This window comes from Bombina bombina, chromosome 1, assembly GCF_027579735.1.
Source record: "Bombina bombina isolate aBomBom1 chromosome 1, aBomBom1.pri, whole genome shotgun sequence".
Lineage (NCBI taxonomy): Eukaryota > Metazoa > Chordata > Amphibia > Anura > Bombinatoridae > Bombina > Bombina bombina.
Window position 1 is genome coordinate 1,396,978,834 of NC_069499.1, and position 23,130 is coordinate 1,397,001,963.

Consider the following 23,130-nt stretch of genomic DNA (forward strand, 5'->3'; position numbering starts at 1 on the left):
GTTCCATGCAATGGCAAAACGATGTCTGCAGGGGCGCAAGTTTGCAGGGGGCGGCGTTTTGCACAGCAGCTCGCTGCTGGAGCAATGCTGAATACGGCGAGCATATTGCTCGCCATATTCAGCGAGGTCTGTCGGACCTGATCCGCACTGTCGGATCACGGTCAGACAGACCTTGATAAATATGGGCCTAAGTCTAACCTTAACCCTTAACACCCCTAACTTAAATATAATTAAAATAAATCTAAATAAAACTTACAATTATTACCTAAATAATTCCCTATTTAAAACTAAATACTTACCTATAAAATAAAACCTAAGCTAGCTACAAAATAACTAATAGTTATATGTAGCCTATCTTAGGTTTTATTTTTATTTCACAGGTAGTTTGTATTTATTTTAACTAGGTAGGACTAGTTAGTAAATAGTTTATTAACTATTTACTAACTACCTAGTTTAAAAAAATACAAATTTACCCTGTAAAATAATCCTAAACTGCCCTTACACTAAAACCTAACATTACAATAAAATAAAATACATTAAATTAATCAAATACAATTATCTAATTTACAAAAAAATTAAACACTAAATTACACAAAATAAAAAACTAAATTATCAAAAATAAAAACGAATTACTCCTAATCTAATAGCACTATCAAAATAAAAAAGCCCACCCAAAATTTAAAAAAAAAACCCTAGCCTACACCTAAATGCCAATGGCCTTAAAAGGGCCTTTGCTGGGCATTTGCCTCAAAGAAAATCAGCTCTTTCTACCTGTTAAAAAAATACAAACACCCCCAACAGTAAAACCCACCACCCACCCAACCAAACCCCCTAAATAAACCTAAGCTAACCATTGCCCTGAAAATGGCATTTGGATGGGGCATTGCCTATAAAAGGGCATTTAGCTATTTTACATTGCCAAACCCTAAGCTAAAAATAAAACCTACACAATAAACCTTAAAAAAATGTAACACTAACCCCCCAACGATCACACACAGTTTTCGAAGACCGGACATCCATCCTCATCCAGGCGGCAGAAGTCTTCATCTAAGCGGGCAGAAGTACTTCATCCAGACGGCATCTTCTATCTTCTTCCATCCGGGCGGAAGCGGGTCCATCTTCAAGACATTCGGCACAGAGCATCCTCATCCTACGATCGCCCGCCTGGAAAATGAAGGTTCCCTTTAAGTGACGTCATCCAAGACTGCGTCCCTTACATTCCGATTGGCTGATAGAATTTTATCAGCCAATAGGAATTAAAGGGGAAAAAATCCTATTGGCTGTTGCAATCAGCCAATAGGATTGAGCTTTCATCCTATTGGCTGATCCAATCAGCCAATAGGATTGAGCTCTCATTCTATTGGCTGTTCCAATCAGCCAATAGAATGCAAGCTCAATCCTATTGACTGATTGGTTGGGTTGGTTTGGTTGGGTCAGGAGTAATTCGTTTTTATTTTTGATAATTTCGTTTTTATTTTGTATAATTTAGTGTTTATTTTTTTTGTAATTTAGATAATTGTATTTTATTAATTTAATTTATTTTATTTTATTGTAATGTTAGGTTTTAGTGTAAGGCAGGTTAGGTTTTATTTAACAGGTAAATTTGTATTTATTTTAACTAGGTAGTTAGTAAATAGTTAATAACTAACTAGTCTACCTAGTTAAAATAAATTCAAACTTACCTGTGAAATAAAAATAAAACCTAAGCTAGCTACAATATAACTATTATGATAGAATTCTATTAGCCAATAGGAATTGAAGGGGAAAAAATCCTATTGGCTGTGCAATACAGCCAATAGGATTGAGCTTTCATCCTATTGGCTGATCCAATCAGCCAATAGAATGCAAAGTCAATCATATTGACTGATTGGATCAGCCAATAGGATGAAAGCTCAATTCTATTGGCTGATTGCAACAGCCAATAGGATTTTTCCTCTTGAATTCCTATTGGCTTATAGAATTCTATCAGCAATCGGAATGTAAGGGACGCCATCTTGGATGAGTACCTAAAGGGAAACTTCATTCTACGTTGACATCGGAAGAAGAGGATGCTCCCGTGCAGATGTCTTGAAGATGGACCCGCTCCGCCTCGGATGGATGAAGATAGAGATGGCGTCCTTGATGAAGACTTCTGCCCGGCTTGGATGAGGACTTCGGCCTGCTTGGATGAAGACTTCTGCCAGCTTCGATGAGGACTTCTGCCGCCTTGGAGAGGATGGATGTACGGTCTTCAAAAACTGTAAGAGGATCGTCGGGGGTTGTGTTAGGTTTTTTTAAGGGTTTATTGGATGGGTTTTATTTTTAGCTTAGGGTTTGGGCAATGTAAAAGAGCTAAATGCCCTTTTAAGGGCAATGCCCATCCAAATGTCACTTTTCAGGGCAATGGTTAGCTTAGGTTTATTTAGATTTTATCTTGGGGGGTTCTGGCTTTTTTACTGTTGTTGTATTATTTTTTTTACAGGTAAAAGAGTGATTCTTTGGGGAAATGCCCCGCAAAAGGCCCTTTTAAGGGCTACTGGCAGATTAGTGTAGGGCTAGGGTTTCTTTTATTTTGGGGGACTTTTTTATTTTGTTACGGGCTATTAGATTAGGAGTAATTTTGTTTTCTATTTTTGATAATTTCGCTTTTATTTTGTGTAATTTAGTTTTTTTTTTGTAATTTAGATCCTTGTATTTGATTAATTTAATTTATGTAATTTTATTGTAATCTTAGGTTTTAGTGTGAGGCAGGTTAGGTTTGTTTTTACAGGTAAATTGGTATTTATTTTAACTAGGTAGCTAGTAAATAACTATTTACTAACTAGTCTACCTAGTTAAAATAAATACAAACTTACTTGTGAAATAAAAATAAAACCTAAGATAGCTACAATATTATAACTATCAGTTATTTTGTAGCTAGCTTTGGTTTTATTTTATAGGTAAATATTTATTTTTAAATAGGAATTATTAGTACAATAAATGTAAGTTTTATTTAGATTTATTTTAATTGTATTTAAGTTAGGGGGTGTTAGGCTTAGGGTTACGTTATGCTTAGGGTTATGCTTAGGGTTACGTTAAGGTTAGGTTAAGTGGTTAATATATTTATGTAGTGATGGGGGAGGCCAGAAGTTTAGGGGTTAATAGTTTATTATAGTATATTTTGTTGTGGGGGCTTGCATTTTCGTTGTTAATAGGTTTATTATAGCGGCGGTGTGGGCGGATGGCAGATTAGGGGTTAATAATATTTAAATAGTGTTTGCGATGCGGGAGGGTGGCGGTTTAGGGGTTAATAATTTTATTATAGTGGCGACGATGTCGGGATCAGCTGGCGGAATAGGGGTTAATATTTTTTTTTAAAGTTGCTGGCGATATCGTGAGCAGCAGATTAGGGGTTAATAAATTTATTTTAGTGTTTGCGATGGCGGTAGGGCCTCAGTTTAGGGGTTTAGATAGAAGTTTATGGGTGTTAGTGCACTTTGTGGACAGTTTAGTTATGAGTTTTATGTTCAGCTTTTAGATGACGGTACAGATCTTGTCATTTTAGGCTATACCGCTCACTTTTTGGCCTCACAGCAAAACTCGTAATACCGGCGCTATGGGAGTCCCATTGAAAAAGGACTTTTCTTAACGTTGCGTGACGGTCAAAAAGGTGTGTGGTACAGCTATTCTGACAAGACTTGTAATAGCGGTGTTAGTGAAAAAGCATCATTATGAAGCATAACAATGCTTTTTCACTCATAACGCAAAACTCGTAATCTAGCTGTGTGTTATTCACAAGAAGAAAATGTTCTTTTATTTTTAAATATATATTTTTATTTATATCTTCATATTGTTTTGTAAATTATATATCTGTACCTATACACCTGTATGAATCTATACAGATATATATATACAGGGAGTGCAGAATTATTAGGCAAGTTGTATTTTTGAGGATTAATTTTATTATTGAACAACAACCATGTTCTCAATGAACCCAAAAAACTCATTAATATCAAAGCTGAATAGTTTTGGAAGTAGTTTTTAGTTTGTTTTTAGTTATAGCTATTTTAGGGGGATATCTGTGTGTGCAGGTGACTATTACTGTGCATAATTATTAGGCAACTTAACAAAAGACAAATATATACCCATTTCAATTATTTATTTTTACCAGTGAAACCAATATAACATCTCAACATTCACAAATATACATTTCTGACATTCAAAAACAAAACAAAAACAAATCAGTGACCAATATAGCCACCTTTCTTTGCAAGGACACTCAAAAGCCTGCCATCCATGGATTCTGTCAGTGTTTTGATCTGTTCACCATCAACATTGCGTGCAGCAGCAACCACAGCCTCCCAGACACTGTTCAGAGAGGTGTACTGTTTTCCCTCCTTGTAAATCTCACATTTGATGATGGACCACAGGTTCTCAATGGGGTTCAGATCAGGTGAACAAGGAGGCCATGTCATTAGATTTTCTTCTTTTATACCCTTTCTTGCCAGCCACGCTGTGGAGTACTTGGACGCGTGTGATGGAGCATTGTCCTGCATGAAAATCATGTTTTTCTTGAAGGATGCAGACTTCTTCCTGTACCACTGCTTGAAGAAGGTGTCTTCCAGAAACTGGCAGTAGGACTGGGAGTTGAGCTTGACTCCATCCTCAACCCGAAAAGGCCCCACAAGCTCATCTTTGATGATACCAGCCCAAACCAGTACTCTACCTCCACCTTGCTGGCGTCTGAGTCGGACTGGAGCTCTCTGCCCTTTACCAATCCAGCCACGGGCCCATCCATCTGGCCCATCAAGACTCACTCTCATTTCATCAGTCCATAAAACCTTAGAAAAATCAGTCTTGAGATATTTCTTGGCCCAGTCTTGACGTTTCAGCTTGTGTGTCTTGTTCAGTGGTGGTCGTCTTTCAGCCTTTCTTACCTTGGCCATGTCTCTGAGTATTGCACACCTTGTGCTTTTGGGCACTCCAGTGATGTTGCAGCTCTGAAATATGGCCAAACTGGTGGCAAGTGGCATCTTGGCAGCTGCACGCTTGACTTTTCTCAGTTCATGGGCAGTTATTTTGCGCCTTGGTTTTTCCAAACGCTTCTTGCGACCCTGTTGACTATTTTGAATGAAACGCTTGATTGTTCGATGATCACGCTTCAGAAGCTTTGCAATTTTAAGAGTGCTGCATCCCTCTGCAAGATATCTCACTATTTTTGACTTTTCTGAGCCTGTCAAGTCCTTCTTTTGACCCATTTTGCCAAAGGAAAGGAAGTTGCCTAATAATTATGCACACCTGATATAGGGTGTTGATGTCATTAGACCACACCCCTTCTCATTACAGAGATGCACATCACCTAATATGCTTAATTGGTAGTAGGATTTCGAGCCTATACAGCTTGGAGTAAGACAACATGCATAAAGAGGATGATGTGGTCAAAATACTCATTTGCCTAATAATTCTGCACTCCCTGTATATATATTGTATATACAGATATATAGAGAAATATTCATTCTTCCAATTGAAGATACACATGTATACACATATATACATACTAGTAATGCTTGTGCAATGCCGCCCCCTACACATTCGCGGTCAATCAGCCGCTAGCAGGGGGTGTCAATCAACCCGATCGTTAGAGTTGGAAGACGAGTTAATGAGCAGGGGTCTTAAGACCGCTGCTGCTTAACTCCTGTTTCCGACGAGCCTGAAGGACCTGAAGCAGAGTGAGTCAGAAGCAGCATCTGCTGCTTCATATATCGACCCCTTAAACTTTACCTCAGGTCTCAATATCCTACCCTAGTTCAGCTTTCACTTGAGCCCAAATTTTAACCTTCATCTTGTAATATGAACGCTATTTAGCATGGTCACAATATCCATTGAAAGTATCGGTTGCGCTAGAGCGATGACGGCTGTGCTAATCCTTCTGTAAATGGGTTTTACCATGGACTTGTAATATCAAGTTGTGACATAATGTTAGCGTGGTTCAGGGATATTATCCCCTCCAGTGCGCCAATTGTATTGTGGCCCTTGGTGTGTAGCACATGTGAGCTGAGATTCCCATTTTGTTTGCTACAAATACTCATATAGATAATGCTAACAAAACTTCACAGAAACTAGATCCCATCTTACTAATTTATGGACAACACTGCTCTACAGAAAGTTAAAGACACTAATGCTGACATCTTTTAACATGCTCGGCTGGTGACTTTGTTTGTGAGATACAGATGTACACTAGGGGGCATATTTATGATTGAGCGAGCGGACATGATCCGAGATAGTGGATCATGTCCGCTGCACATCGATAAATGCCGACGGCATTTATCATTGCACCAGCAGTTCTTGTGAGCTGCTGGTGCAATGCCGCCCCCTGCAGATTCACGGCCAATCGGCCGTTAGTCGGGTTGATATCTGGAGATTTCAGTCCGCGACCTCAGAGCAGGCGGACAGATTATGGAGCAGCAGTCTTTAGACCGCTGCTTCCTAACTTCTGTTTCCGGCCAGCCTGAAGGTTTGCCAGAAACACGGGCCATCAAGTTCCATACGGAGCTTGATAAATATGCCCCTAAGTGCCATATTCGTCATTAGGCAAAATAAACTGTTGCCTAAAAATATATTCCCTCAGAGAAGAACCTGACTTACTGGTGTTATGTTTACTGGTTGTGTTACGTTACAGTCCAATTCTGATTCTCTATCTGCATAATGCAAAATTAGCTACCCAGAATACTGGAAGGGACGGGAAATCCAAAAATGTTCTTTCATGAATCAGATAGAGCATGCAATTTTAAACAATTTTCTAGTTTACTTCTATTATCTAATTTGGTTTGTTATCTTGGTATCCTTTGTTAAAAAACATACCTAATTAGGCTAAGGAGCAGCAGTGCACTTCTGGTAACTAGCTTCTGATTGGTGGCTGCACTTATATTCCTGATGTCATTGGCTCACCCATTGTCTTCAGGTAGCTGCCAGTAGTGCATTGTGGCACCTTCAACAAAGGATACCAAGAGAATGAAGAAATGTTCTCATATAAGTAAATTGAAAAGTGGTTTAAAATGATATACTCTATATGAATCACGAAATAAACATGTTGAGATGTATGTCCCTTTCAGTAGTAATTGAACTGGGTGGTCTATAGGTTCTTCATAAGCAAATGTATATTTGAGCTATGTGCTTTTGACACATATAGATCCATTAAACAATGAACAAATGTTTAACTCTTAGTTTACTAGTAATGACTGTGTAGTATATTGCATAGTGATGCGGATGTGTTTACCATTCAGGCAGACAAGAGGTTTACTAAAAAACTGCTGTATTTTTCTTCTGTATTGTCAGTTATGCATAAAACAAGATTGCAGCTTAAAGATATAACTACTTCAGTGTAAATGTGTTTGTTCATCATAGAGTAACCATAAGATACATTTCTTAGGCATGTTCTTAGTGGGTAATTATTGTCAAAGTGTTTAATAATAAAAGTGGTTTACCGACACTAAATCCACCAAGCTTCTGAAAAAAACATAAATCATATTCCATATGTTCATTTGTTGTTACATTTATATATAGAATTTGTGACCTATCCATTCTGTTTAGCACAATCAAAGAAGACACTAAAATGTGTTCCATGATCTTAGTTGTTAATCTTCTCTTGTAATTTTTTTTTATCTTGCATAGCTGTACAATAAGGGATTTTGTCAATATAAAAGTAGACAAATAGTTAAAAAATAAAGGCTTGCAAGTATTTGCTTTAGATTCCCCCATAGACAACTTTCTTCCTTCAACAGATGTTTTCTTCTCTCATTTAATACCTGTTCAGCTTTTAATGAGGAAGAAAAAAGAAGGGTATTCAGGCTGTCAGGATTAAGCATGCAGATAATTTTACCTCTTGTAGAACATGATTTTGTTTATTGGCACATGGATATAAAATACTTTTACCAGCAGGGCCTGAAGGTTTAATAGATGTGTGTGTGTGTTAACTAGCAGCATTTTATCTCCAAAACGTCAAGCTTGGATAGTCTGGGTAAATTATTATTATAGTAATTCACCTGCTTTTCTGTTGTATATAAAATCTGCACAAGTCATTAACTAAGCACTTCATCTTGTAAAATAAATAAAAAAAATATTATTTTTACTGTACTTTTTTACCTTGTTACCATTTTTTTTTGAAAACCCAGACAACTAAATTGGTAATGGTGCAATCTAGAAGAACGAGGAGCCCTAGATTAAGTTCTGCAGCAAATTCTCCTGTGAGGGAATCATGATTTTAATACATTATCAATTATTTACTAACCAGATAACATTATACATTCATAGTGATATGAGAGATGAAAATGTGCTTTAAAGGGACATTAAAATTAGTTTTTACTTCCTCATAAAATATTTAAGGAAAATAAAACAATCTTGCCATATGTCTGCTTTGGCTGTAAAATACCTCTGGAACTTGTGCTTATTTCACTCTCTCCAGGTAGACTGAAGAGCTTATAGCATAGTTAAAGGGACATGAATATCAAAATCAATCTTTCATAATTTAGATAGAGCTTGAAATTTTAAGATACTTTTCAATCTATTTCTATTATCAATTTTGCTTGGTTCTCTTGGCATGCTTTGTTGAAAAGCATACATAGATAGGCTCAAGATAAGAAATGCACTACTAGGAGCTAGCTTGTTATTGGTGGCTACACACATATGCCTTTTTATTGGATCACCAGGAGTTTTTAGCCAGCTCCCAGTAGTGCATTGCTGCTCTGGAGGTATGATATGACCCAGCTTGGTAGATGTATACTGATCTAAAACTTTGTAAGAAATATTGTTATCCTCAACTGAGCCTTTGGTCTACAAATGAGTATAAAATTTCAAGAATGGACTCTATTCTACAACCCCCCAAACTACCACACTTTTTTCACGTAATACATGCATTCTTTTAATAGAGACAAACAAAAAACATAAACTATGCTTACTAGATAAATTCCATTCCTTCTGTACAGGAAGAGTCCACGGCTGCATTCATTACTTGTGGGAAATACTGAACCTGGCCACCAGGAGGAGGCAAAGACACCCCAGCCAAAAGCTTAAATACCTCCCCCACTTCCCAGTCATTCTGCCGAGGGAACAAAGAACAGTAGGAGAAATATCAGGGTGAAAAAGTTGGCAGAAGAAACAAGATAAAATTTCGGGCCGTCCATCGTAGAACACGGGCGGGAGCTGTGGACTCTCCCTGTACAGAAGGAAAGGAAATTACCTGGTAAGCATAATTTATGTTTTCCTTCTTAAAGGGACACTGAACTAGGCTGACCATATTGCCGCTTTAAGAAGGAACACATATGAAAAATACATATGTGAGGGTTCTTATACAAAACCATTTCTTTTAACAGCCCTGAAAACAGCCCTGACATATGTATTTTTCATATGTGTCCCTTTTTAAAGCGGCAATATGGTCAGCCTACACTGAACCCAATTTTTTTTTTCTTTTGTGATTCAGATAGAGCATGAAATTTTAAGCAACTTTCTAATTTACTCCTAATCAATTTTTCTTCGTTCTCTTGCTATCTTTATTTGAAAAAGAAGGCATCTAAGCTTTTTTTTGATGGTTCAGAACTCTGGACAGCACTTTTTTTATTGGTGGATGAATTTATCCACCAATCAGCAAGAACAAACCAGGTTTTTCACCAAAAATGGTCCGGCATCAAAACTTACATTCTTGCATTTTAAATAAAGATACCAAGAGAACAAAGAAATGTTAAAAATATGAGTAAATTAGAAAGCTGCTTAAAATGTTATGCTCTATCTGAATCACGAAAGAAAAATTTTGGGTTCAGTGTCCCTTTAATACAGGGAGAGTCCACAGCTGCATTCATTACTTGTGGGAAATTATACCCAAACTACAAAGGACACTGAATGCTAACAGGAGGGCAAAAGGAGAGGTGGCCACCATCTAAGGGCATCACAGCCTGCAAAAAAACATTATCCCGAAGGCTGCTTCAACAGAAGCAAAAAGGAAAAAGAAAGTAAGGAGGACCATGTAGCCTTCAAAAAAATCAGATCCATAGAAATCTCATGCCAGAGACCCAAGATGACATCACTGCTCTCGAACTGAGCCATAAACTTCTGAGGAGGCTTGTGTCCCGCTGTCTCCTATGTCAAGCGGAAGACACTCCTCAACTAAAAATAAGGAAGTCGGCGATGCCTTCTGACCCTTGCGCTTCCCAGATACAAATATTCAACAGAGAAATCTGTCCAATCTTATGTAGCTTGAAAACGACATCAAGGCACAATTCTATAAAAAAAGAAAACCCTTTTCCCTCTAGCGAAGGAATAGGACATGGAAGAAAACCTAACTAGGGTCGTAGAACAGTCTTATTATAGAGAACACCCCCATAAGGAGTACTTATTACAAGGTTGCAACACAGAGACTATTGCACATAGAAGCAATCTACAGACGAGACGGAGTAGATCTTTGAAGATACAATTCAAAAACCACCTTCTGTATAGGTACAAAAGTAGTCCGATGTACCTCCTAAAAATAAAATCTAAGCTCCAAGAAGGAGCATCAAATTGACTCACCGGCCTGAATTCAGTCAGAGCCCTAGAAAAAAAACTGTACGTCCGGAAACTCAACGAGCCTCTAGAGCAGAAGAAACAGACAGGGCCCAGAAAAACTGTCCCAAAAAGTAACTAGCTAAGAAAGCCCTTCTCCAGATCATCCTGGAGGAAAAAAGGGAACCCTGGCAGGCCAGAAAAGAGTGCCAGGACAAAGCTTGCTCTTCCCAACAGCGGGGGTCCTCCACACCTATGACAGATGGCGAGGAACCAGCTTACGCGCTGAAGGAGAGGACCATAACCTCTCCGAAAAAAACCCTCTCTTGCCTAAGACCAAGGGACCTCCCGCAGTCCGCCTCAGCAGAATAAGAATCAATGAAGCAAAAGGGACCTTGACTCAGCAGATCCCTACAACAAGAAACCCCCATGGAGGTGAAACCCCTAGACCGCGAACACGATCTCGTGGTCACAAATGGAGTAATCAGTCTCTCTGATGACTGCTTCTGCTAGGATCGAGCCATTACTCGAGAGAGTGATAAGGCAGAAGAAGAGAAAGGTTCTATTGAACCACCAAGGCGCTGCAAATGATCCATTAGCTCCACATAAGGATACTTGAACCACTACCCATTAATGGGTAACCTGGAATAGATATGAATATCCTGAGAATCTCGATCAGCGTCATTCAGATACAAACCTTCGAAAACATTCAGGAAACCAGATCAAGGAAATGATTGTAGAGAACATCTGTCCCTGAAGATCACACTCAGAGAGTGGATCGCTGACAATGTGCAATAGTGGGCCTCCGCCCACTACCAAACTCAAGATACTACCCTCTACGCAGGAAAATCTCTCTTTCTCAGAAAGAGATCTAATCTAATGAGAGAAAAAGGCTGACTTGAATCCATACAGTGGGACAAACCCAGAAAACCAAACCCTCAGAGCAAAATGCTTGCCTGAAGAACCATAAGAATAATTGGGAGGGAATCCCCTGAATCCACGGTCCCCCATAGGACACGCTCTCCTCAAACTGACAGGCTTGTGACTTAAGTCAAAAACAGCTCCGGGAGAGCTAAGAGAAATGTACCTCAGGAGAGGGAGATGTGGACAAGGACACTGAACAACGATTCTCCCAACCAGTATTCCAGGTAAATCTGTTAAAAAAGATTCAAACAGCACCACGCCAATGTCTCGGCCACAGCTGAAATGAGACCTGTCAAAGGAAGAAACCCAAGAAGGGCCCCAGGACAAAAACATCACCCCCACCACAGAGCCAGTGAGGGCCTGAATGGGATCTGGAGGGCTCAACCAGATGAAGTAAACTCTAACTTCAAAAGATCTAAGGACCAATTTAGCATCCAGGGATCCACCTTGGCACCAATACCAGAGAACTCTGGTCTAGATCCATCTCTGAGGATCAAAGAAGACAGATGAAGATCCCTACAAGTCTTCTAACAGACGGTGGTAAGTAAACCAGAATCGCCAAGACCAGGGCACTACTGATAATTCTGGAATTAGGATACTGCCAAGTTAAACCCCAGATCCCAAAATAAAACCTAGGATCAGAAACAAGGTTTACTGGAAGAGACAGTCCATAAGAACTTGATTTAACCATAAAAAGGAACCAATAAGGAAAGATGTCCTTCTTGGCAGAGATCCTGCAGTGTTCCTCCCGAACAAAAGGCAGACAAAATCTTATATTCTCCCCCAAAATGGAGACATGATAAGCTCTGCTTAAGGACCATAGAACCCAAATAGGCCGGGAGACCCCTCCCTTTATTGGATCATGAAAACAACAGTGGAATGAAAATATCCTCACACTGCGATAGGTACCAGGACAATAACTCCAAAAGTCACCTGAGAAGCTTTCCTCTCTCTGCCGAAAAACAAAATCAAGAGAAGAAAAACTGCCCAGAAGGCTGGATGTAAAGCCTAGCTCCGGCCTCTAGGACCCCTGGATCCTATATGATTCAGAATCAAGCGCCCATCCAAGATAGTATCTAAAACAGGTCTTTCCTTTCATATAGGTTAGATGGACCTGCTCTGCCTGGACTAACCGTTCAGGTCAACACGGAAATAACTCCTTCCAGCTTATGCTAGAAGACTGAGAATAATTCAGATAATGAATATAAGCTCCATGGCTTAAATCTGTCTCAAAAATATTGAGGGAACCATCACCTCGAACTGAGACTTAGATGCTTCCACAGGACGTCTCCAGAAATTGCGACAATAAGTCGTCCAAATCTAATATCCCATATGACAAAACGTCTTCCAAAAAGAGTTTCTACAACAACCAAGAGCTCTAAACAAAAAACTATCCTGAAACGGACTAGAAAAGGAAAATAGGCAAGTGCACAAAAGTTGTAGCCAAGAAGGAATGTGCAAAAGCAGGTCCTGCCTGTCATACGACACAAACCCTATAGAGCTCTGAACTTGGATTTGAAAAAATAAATATAAATATATATATACAAGAAGGAATAGGATCTCCATCTTACTCCACCCGTCTAAACCAGATCGCTATCTGATTTAGAGAACTGAGATTCGACTGACAGATCAGTACTAGGAATCTCTAACATCGCCAAAACTTCTCTCAGAAGCAAGCACAGACGTGCCATCCTAAATCTAAATGCTAAATCCTCTTCAGTCAGAGGAATCAAATCAGCAGACTCTGACCCTGAAGGTCCTACCTCTAAAGCCTCAGAGGGAACCACATCCTCAGATGATTGATCGGATACAATCATCAATTTACCCGACGGTCCCTGGGCAGGAGTGTATGGATTAACCCTTCCTTTGCATGTAGCAGGAAGATGCAAAATTGCTAAGGCCATTGAGATGGCCATGCGGAACTCCGCAGTAACATCTGGTGGAAAAAAGCCCCCTTCAGGCGAAGGCTCAGCGGTACCTGGGGAAACTGCATGTGTAGGAACAGAAGATTCTAGGGAACACACCTCACAGGACAAGGAATCCTCAGAGGCGGATGGCTCAGTGGTCTCTAACATCTCAACATTGATTAAAGAGAACACCCTGTAGCGGCATACGGAACCTAATTGCGAGGGCTGGACTATTCAGGCCTCCTCACAATATACACAGGTATCAAATTCTGTATTAGAGGGATCCCCCTCTAAATTATCAGAATCCTCCATAACTCGTCTAATTTAAATTATAGAAAAATAACTGGCACCTTATACCCCCAATGGCTGGGTCACTCACCACCTCCTATGACCCAGACAGATAGAGAAACTCGCTCCTCTCTGCAGACACTCAGTCAAGAACAGGAAATGGAAAAAACGTGACCATTCCCGGTCACACGATGCATGATGCAGGACCGCATCTGCTAAGGAAAAGCGTGCCAACTTAATAAAGCTGCGCAGCTCTCAAATATGAATAATAAAAAATTAACCTGTACGCTCTGATCAGCCTATGAGCCCAAACGTCTCTACACATGAAGCAGGAGAAATCACATAACAAATATGATTAAAAACCACACTCTTCAATAATCCCCCTCAAGGGATATTAACCCTTGATTCCATAAAGAAAAAAGGAATCCCACTGTGACCCTGTCTTCTATCGTTAACATATGTATACAAAATGAAACAATCTTACAGGAATCTATGCCATGGAACAGAAAACACGGTCCTTCAAGTTTGACAGACTAAAGTGTTGCTTCTGACATGGACTTGAGTGAAGAAAAGCAGGCAGCGAAACTCATCAACGCTGAATGCTTAGGAGCTGTTAGTATGAGTCTGGATGGTTTCGCAGAAAGACTCTCCCTGCATCTCCAGACTCTAACTTTCAACAATGCTCTCACTGTGAGGCTGACAAGACTACTTAAACTCCAGTCCCATCTCGAAGGGTAGATACCCTTCCTAAGGAACTACTCCGAAATCTTCTGACACTTCTCTGCCAACCTCCTGTGACGAAAGGCAAAGAATGACTGAGGGATGAGGGAAGTGGGGGAGGTATTTAAGCCTTTGGCTGGGGTGTCTTTGCCTCCTCCTGGTAGCCAAGTTCAGTATTTCCGACAAGTAATGAATGCAGCTGTGGACACTCCCTGTATTAAGAAGCAAATATAGCTACATGCACTACAGCTGCAACTCTAACTACACAACTTACCCTGCTCTGCAAACCATTTTAAAAGCTGCAACTCTAACTACACAACTTACCCTGCTCTGCAAACCATTTTAAAAGCTGCAACGTTAACTACACAATTTACCCTACTCTGCAAACCATTTTAAAAGGTAATATTGTCTCCCCTTCTACCCTATCTCAAACTACACCTCCCCCTTACTTTATAACCAGGATTTTTCACCTTACCATTCTCTTTCTTACAGCTGCAACTCTAACTACACAACTTACCCTGCTCTGAAAATCATTTTAAAAGCTGCAAATTTAACTACACAATTTACCCTACTCTGCAGACCATTTTAAAAGGTAATTCATCTGAAAGATATCTCCAATCAAGACAATGAGTGCATTTATTTCTTATATCTGTTGGGCTAATATGGAATTGCTTTCAACTTTTATTATTGTAACATTCTAATCTATTGTCTCCCCTTCTACCCTGTCTCAAACTACACCTCCCCCCATACTTTATAACCAGGATTTTTCACCTTACCATTCTCTTTCTTACAGCTGCAACTCTAACTACACAACTTACCCTGCTCTGCAAGCACTAGCCCTCCAATCCTCCCTCCACCGCCCACCCTAACCGTAATATATACACACATCTTAACAGCAATTAGGTGCAGTTGTCACTAATAATCCAGGATAGAGACACTACTTCATTTTCACAGTCTCTGTACTGACAATTAAACACATTCTGTTACTCTTTTTCAATCCTCATTTGCCCACTCACCACACACTTTTTCTTATTGTTTGCCTACATTACTACTCACTCTCAGTTTACCCTGCCTTATATCAAACATATTTCCCTTCTCTTTTTTTCTGTGTCAATTCCCTCTCCTTTAGATTGTAAGCTTGAGAGCCTCTCTACCTGTAGGCCACTTTGTATTTAAAGTGAACTACTACTGATTGTGCTCAAGGGCAGGGCATTCCTCTCCTTTTGCATAACTCAATTATTGCACTTACAACTGTAATGTATCCCAATACTGTACTTGTTTGCTTGTGTGTGTAATGCATCCTTGTAATGCTTTATTATTACTTGTATAGCGCTGTGTAATCTGCTGGCACTTTATAAATACCTGATAATAATAATAATAATAATAATAATAATAAATGGCCAATGATCATCACACCTACATTAACATGTTGCACATGTGCATTAATATTGAGTTGCCCCCCCCCACACACACACACACACACACACTTTACACTATAACAGCCACCACTCTTTTGCGCGCTGTAAGCCTCAACTCTCAGTGGCTCTCTGTGATTTTGCATGGTCTACCACTTTTTCACTGGGCTGATGTTTGCTCCTAGACACTTTGTCTTCCCAATAATAGCACCTTTTACACCTTTCGCATTGTGACCATTTAACACCTTGCAGGGCTGAAAAATTTAGGCTTATGGTGCGAGATTACATATGCGGTTAGGGTTAGATGTAGGATTAGGGGTTAATAACTTTAGTATAGTGGCGGCGACATTGGGGACGGCAGATTAGGGGTTAATAAATGTAGGTAGGTGGCGGCGATGTTACGGACAGCAGATTAGGGGTTAATAATATTTAACTAGTGTTTGCTAGGCAGGAGTGTTGCGGTTTAGGGGTTAATATGTTTATTATAGTGGAGGCGATGTCCGGAGCGGCATTTTAGGGGTTAATAAATATAATGTAGGTGTTGGCGATGTCGGGGACGGCAGATTAGGGGTTAATAAGTGTAAGATTAAGGGTGTTTAGACTCGGGGTTTATGTTAGGGTGTTAGGTGTAAACATAAAATGTGTTTCGCCATAGGAATCAATGGGGCTGCGTTACGGAGCTTTACACTGCTTTTTTGCAGGTGTTAGGCTTTTTTCAGCCGGCTCTCCCCATTGATGGGGAAATCGTGCACGAGCACGTACAACCAGCTCACCGCTGACTTAAGCAGCGCTGGTGTTGGAGTGCGGTATGGAGCACAATTTTGCTCTACGCTCACTTCTTGCCTTTTTAACACCGGGTTTATAAAAACCTGTAATACCAGCGCTGTAGGTAAATGAGTGGTGAAAATAATGTGCAAAACTCGTAATCTGGCCGATTGTGATCACGCACGTGGATTGTGGCAGACACTGCACTAATTGGATAAAATGAAAGTCAATAGATAATTAATAAAATGTCATGTGATCAGGGGGCTGTCAGAAGATTAAATACAAGTTAATCATAGAGGTTAAAAGTATATTAATATAACAGTGTTGGTTATACAAAACTGGGGAATGAGTAATAAAGGGATTATCTATCTTTTAAAACAACACAAAATCTGGTGTTGACTGTCCTTTTAAGGATGGGTGGGGATACCACAGGCTAAATAAAATATTGCAAATGTAATCATAAGGGTAAAGGAAATACTTGTAAATAATGTAATACACTCCAGCAGATAAAGTGGATCATTGAGGACAAATTGCATCTTCTGTTACTGGTTTTAAACATTTGCACATACTGATGCTGCCAAGTCCCTCTGCAGCTCTATGCTGTGTTTGTGTAACCTTTCTTGGCCACTGAAGAACCTCTCTTCGCTCCTGATAAACCTTTCTTTGTTCCTGAAGAACCTCTATTAGCCCCTAAATAACCTCTCTTGGCCTTTTTGTATGCTCTCAGTGCTCGTCACGAGCCTCCTCTGGAGTGCAATGAATTCCAACCTCACCCAGGGGAGAATACAATGCATCCACAGGCTCTTGAGCAACAGGGCTGCTAGTTGCTTGAGGGGCAAGTTCAAGGTAGCTTCTGCTGCTTGAGGGGCAGGTTCAGCTGCATCTTCTGCTGATTGAGGCTCAGGTTCACCTGCATCTTCTGCTGCTTGAGGGGCAGGTTCAGCTGTATATTCTGCTGTTTGAGGGGCAGCTGTAATTTCTGCTGTATTGCCATCTGCAGATGGTGTACCTCATCCAATGGATGAGGATGGTGTAGCTCATCCAATGTATGAGGATGGTGTAGCTCATCTAATGGATGAGGATGGTGAAGCTCGTCCAATGGATGAGGATGATGGAGCTCATACAACGGATGATGATGGTGGAGCTCTCATGGTTGATTGGTAGTCTCACTGATGACCAGTGTGTGACCACTTTGCCTCTACAATTGGCACTTCTTGTGACATAGTCTATGGGTAATATCCATGACTGACATGAGATTGTGTTGTGGGGGGTGTAAATACATGGACCCTTTGTGGCTGTCTTGGCTCCTCCTCAAATCCATAGGAAGGATATTCCCAGGAATCTTGCCAGGGGTCATATGGCAATGGCGGTGGCATCACTCCCGGGTCCTCAACTGAAGCCATCCAACTATGCTCATGCCTTGGAGCATACTGTTCATGCAGTTGCCTGAAGACCGGTGGTGGTGGTGGCATGGCTATTTGTATTCTCGTGACAGGAGGTTCTGTGGAGGATTCAAAGGATGAGAGGGATTAGTACAGTCAGATATATGTCCATGTGGGCATACAATGTACATTGATACATGCTAGGGCCTATACTGATTCTCATGTCAAACTCTATAACATGCATGTGCACATTGTGATTTGTTCCGTGAGGGATTTGAATATGAGCAGTATACAGGGATGTGTTTCATACAATAGTTATGTGTACATGTCAATGATGAAATAATGTGTTCTTTTAATGGCACTATGGTCACACAATTTACTTTAGCCTGATTGCTTTTTTGAGCTAAAAGTATTAGGATGGCTATAGTGTCCATTTAATGAAAACTCTACATGTGGCTTGTGGCCTGCGTTACTCTGAGACATGTTAGCATTGCACTATTTTACCTCATATCCTGAATTGCATTGTGTTATGTACCAGTAATGTCAAGTATAATTTTAGCTGTTTTTGTTAGTATGCCAAATACCATGCTGCTCATTGTGTACATGAATGTGTGATATTAAAGAATGTTATGTTGCAACTACATATAATACAGATGTGTGGGATGTTACTCACCAGCATGATGTCCTGTGGTTGCAGCCCCTGAGCTACAAACCCCTGGACTGCTGTGATACTCAGAGACCTGCGTATCATCTCGTGCCATGTGTTGTACTCTATATCCAGGGCTGGTCCACCACCTGTTCTCTTCTGGTGGATAGCTTCCTGCTCCATCTTTTCTTTGACCCGCTTCTTGCAGTCATTCCACCTCTTTTTCAGGCCCTCTACAGTCCTCCTCTGCAGGGTCACATTGTTGACGGCATCTTCTACTGCCAACCATGCAGTCTTTCTACTTTTGGCACTGCCTTTGCCCTTCTCCTGTACGAAGAGGACACTGTAATTGTCTATAATAGCCTGGACTAGGGCAACATTTCCTTCAAATGAGAAGCTGGGACATCTCAGCCTCTTATCCTCCATGGCCACTTGGCTTCCTCCCTGTGATGCCCCTGGCAGTTTGGGTTCCTCCCTATCATCTCCCTTCTCCCCTCTTCTGTCCCCATGTGCACCCTCTATCCCTTTCTTAGATGTGCCTGCACTCTCGAGCTCTCTGGCATCTCTTCTCCCATCATCCCTTCTGGCTCTCCCTCTCCCCACCCCACTTATTCCCTGACGGGGACCCCACTGCTCCTCCTGTCCACTCCAATACTCCTCTCCCTGCCACTCCTCTCCCCTCCTCCCTACATCTCCCTTCCATCCTCACACTATTTACAATACACACACTCCCACTCACTCCCAGTTCAGTCACACACAATCACAATCAAACATTCAGCCTATCACACTGTAAAACTAAACAAAAATATTTGAGGTGTTAGAAAAAAAAGTGTGGTATATTTGTAGATGTTTGTATGCAAAATGTGTGCAATATGTCAGAATATGTGTGAGTACAAGCTTACTCAATCCACCAATGCGACCTAACTAACTATTCTGTTTGCGCCTCTCTCTCAACTCTCACTAATCCTCCACTCCTGGGCCGTGTACTGTAGCTCAACAAACAATATATGAATTTGAATAGCGTTATTACGTGTCGCATTTTTATTTAAATTCCAGTTTCGTTTTTACGCATGTTATCCTCATTTGCATAAAACTACTCTTTATTGACACTTATCACGGACATAATACTGGAGTAAGCTTCTTGCGACGGCAGAAATGTGTATTGAGGATCGCAAGTTTGTCCTACTTACGCCAGTTTAGCATCTAACGGGGCCGTATATGTACCCCGATGTGCAAGGTGAAATTACGGGCGGCGCAGGTTTCAACGCTTGTGCCGAAGCCTGCGCCGTATATGTAATTTCTCCCATGGTTTTAAAGTTAAGAAGAAAAAAAATTAAGCTCCAAGGCATTTTCAGACATGGAATATTTAAATATAGATTGTGTTTAATCATGTGTAGATCATTTTATAATTAATTATGTAAATCATCCCATTAATTATAACCATTAAAGAACTCTTTAAACAAGCAATAAGTATTCAGAAAAAGTAACATAAAAACATTTTATTCATGTCATAGTTCATCTTACTTGAAACAAGCAATATTGAGCCAGATTACAAGTGGTGTGCTATTTAGTACTTTTGCTTGCGATCAAACACTGCCAGAAGTAGGCCTAGATTTGGAGTTTGGCGGTAGCCATGAAAACCAGCGTTAGAGGCTCCTAACGCTGGTTTTAGGCTAACACCGGTATTTTGAGTCAGTCAAAAAAGGGTCTAACGCTCACTTTTCAGCCGCTACTTTTCCATACCGCAGATCCCCTTACGTCAATTGCGTATCCTATCTTTTCAATGGGATCTTTCTAACTCCGGTATTTAGAGTCGTGGCTGAAGTGAGCGTTAGAATTCTAACGACAAAACTCCAGCCGCAGAAAAAAGTCAGTAGTTAAGAGCTTTCTGGGCTAACGCCGGTTCATAAAGCTCTTAACTACTGTGCTCTAAAGTACACTAACACCCATAAACTACCTATGTACCCCTAAACCGAAGTCCGCCCACATCGCCGCCACTCAATTCAATTTTTTAAACCCTAATCTGCCGACCGCCACCTACGTTATCCTTATGTACCCCTAATCTGCTGCCCCTAACACCGCCGACCCCTATATTATATTTATTAACCCCTAACCTGCCCCCCACAACGTCGCCGCCACCTACCTACAATAATTAACCCCTAATCTGCCGACCGCAAAGAACCGCCACCTACATTATAGCTATGTACCCCTAATCTGCTGCCCCTAACACCGCCGACCCCTATATTATATTTATTAACCCCTAATCTGCCCCCCTCAACGTCGCCTCCACCTGCCTACACTTATTAACCCCTAATCTGCCGAGCGGACCGCTCCGCTACTATAATAAAGTTATTAACCCCTAATCCGACTCACTAACCCTATAATAAATAGCATTAGCCCCTAATCTGCCCTCCCTAACATCGCCGACACCTAACTTCAAACATTAACCCCTAATCTGCCGACTGGAGCTCACCGCTATTCTAATAAATGTATTAACCCCTAAAGCTAAGTCTAACCCTAACACTAACACCCCCCTAAGTTAAATATAATTTAAATCTAACGAAATTAATTAACTCTTATTAAATAAATTATTCCTATTTAAAGCTAAATACTTACCTGTAAAATAAATCCTAATATAGCTACAATATAAATTATAATTATATTATAGCTATTTTAGGATTTATATTTATTTTACAGGTAACTTTGTATTTATTTTAACCAGGTACAATAGCTATTAAATAGTTAAGAACTATTTAATAGCTAAAATAGTTAAAATAATTACAAAATTACCTGTAAAATAAATCGGAACCTAAGTTACAATTAAACCTAACACTACACTATCAATAAATTAATTAAATAAAATACCTACAATTACCTACAATTAAACCTAACACTACACTATCAATACATTAATTAAATACAATATCTACAAATAAATACAATGAAATAAACTAACTAAAGTACAAAAAATAAAAAAGAACTAAGTTACAAAAAATAAAAAAATATTTACAAACATCAGAAAAATATTACAACAATTTTAAATTAATTACACCTACTCTAAGCCCCCTAATAAAATAACAAAGCCCCCCAAAATAAAAAATGCCCTACCCTATTCTAAATTACAAAAGTTCAAAGCTCTTTTACCTTACCAGCCCTGAACAGGGCCCTTTGCGGGGCATGCCCCAAGAAATTCAGCTCTTTTTCCTGTAAAAAAACACATACAATACCCCCCCCCCCAACATTACAACCCACCACCCACATACCCCTAATCTAACCCAAACCCCCCTTAAATAAACCTAACACTAAGCCCCTGAAGATCTTCCTACCTTATCTTCACCATACCAGGTTCACCGATCGATCCAGAAGAGCTCCTCCAATGTCCTGATCCAAGCCCAAGCAGGGGGCTGAAGATGTCCATGATCCGGCTGAAGTCATCATCCAAGCGGGAGCTGAAGAGGTCCATGATCCGGCTGAAGTCATCATCCAAGCGGGAGCTGAAGAGGTCCATGATCCGGCTGAAGTCTTCTATCAACGGCATCTTCAATCTTCTGTCTTCCGGATCCATCTTGCAGACCTCCGAATCAAGTTCAATCCGATTTGCTGATTCGATCAGCCAATCAGATTGAGCTCGCATTCTATTGGCTGATCGGAACAGCCAATAGAATGCAAGCTCAATCTGATTGGCTGATCGGATCAGCCAATCGGATTGAACTTGATTCTGATTGGCTGATTCCATCAGCCAATAAGAATTTTCCTACCTTAATTCCGATTGGCTGATAGAATCCTATCAGCCAATCGGAATTCGAGGGACGCCATCTTGGATGACGTCCCTTAAAGGAGCCTTCATTCGTCGGTAGTCCGTCGGGCCAGCAGGATGTTCCGCGTCGGAGGTCTGCAAGATGGATCCGGAAGACAAAAGATTGAAGATGCCGTTGATAGAAGACTTCAGCCGGATCATGGACCTCTTCAGCTCCCGCTTGGATGATGACTTCAGCCGGATCATGGACCTCTTCAGCTCCCGCTTGGATGATGACTTCAGCCGGATCATGGACCTCTTCAGCTCCCGCTTGGATGATGACTTCAGCCGGATCATGGACATCTTCAGCCCCCTGCTTGGGCTTGGATCAGGACATCGGAGGAGCTCTTCTGGATCGATCGGTGAACCTGGTATGGTGAAGATAAGGTAGGAAGATCTTCAGGGGCTTAGTGTTAGGTTTATTTAAGGGGGGTTTGGGTTAGATTAGGGGTATGTGGGTGGTGGGTTGTAATGTTGGGGGGGGTATTGTATGTGTTTTTTTACAGGAAAAAGAGCTGAATTTCTTGGGGCATGCCCCGCAAAGGGCTGGTAAGGTAAAAGATCTTTGAACTTTTGTAATTTTTTGTAACTTAGTTCTTTTTTCTTTTTTGTACTTTAGTTAGTTTATTTCATTGTATTTATTTGTAGATATTGTATTTAATTAATGTATTGATAGTGTAGTGTTAGGTTTAATTGTAGGTAATTGTAGGTATTTTATTTAATTAATTTATTGATAGTGTAGTGTTAGGTTTAATTGTAACTTAGGTTAGGATTTATTTTACAGGTAGTTTTGTAATTA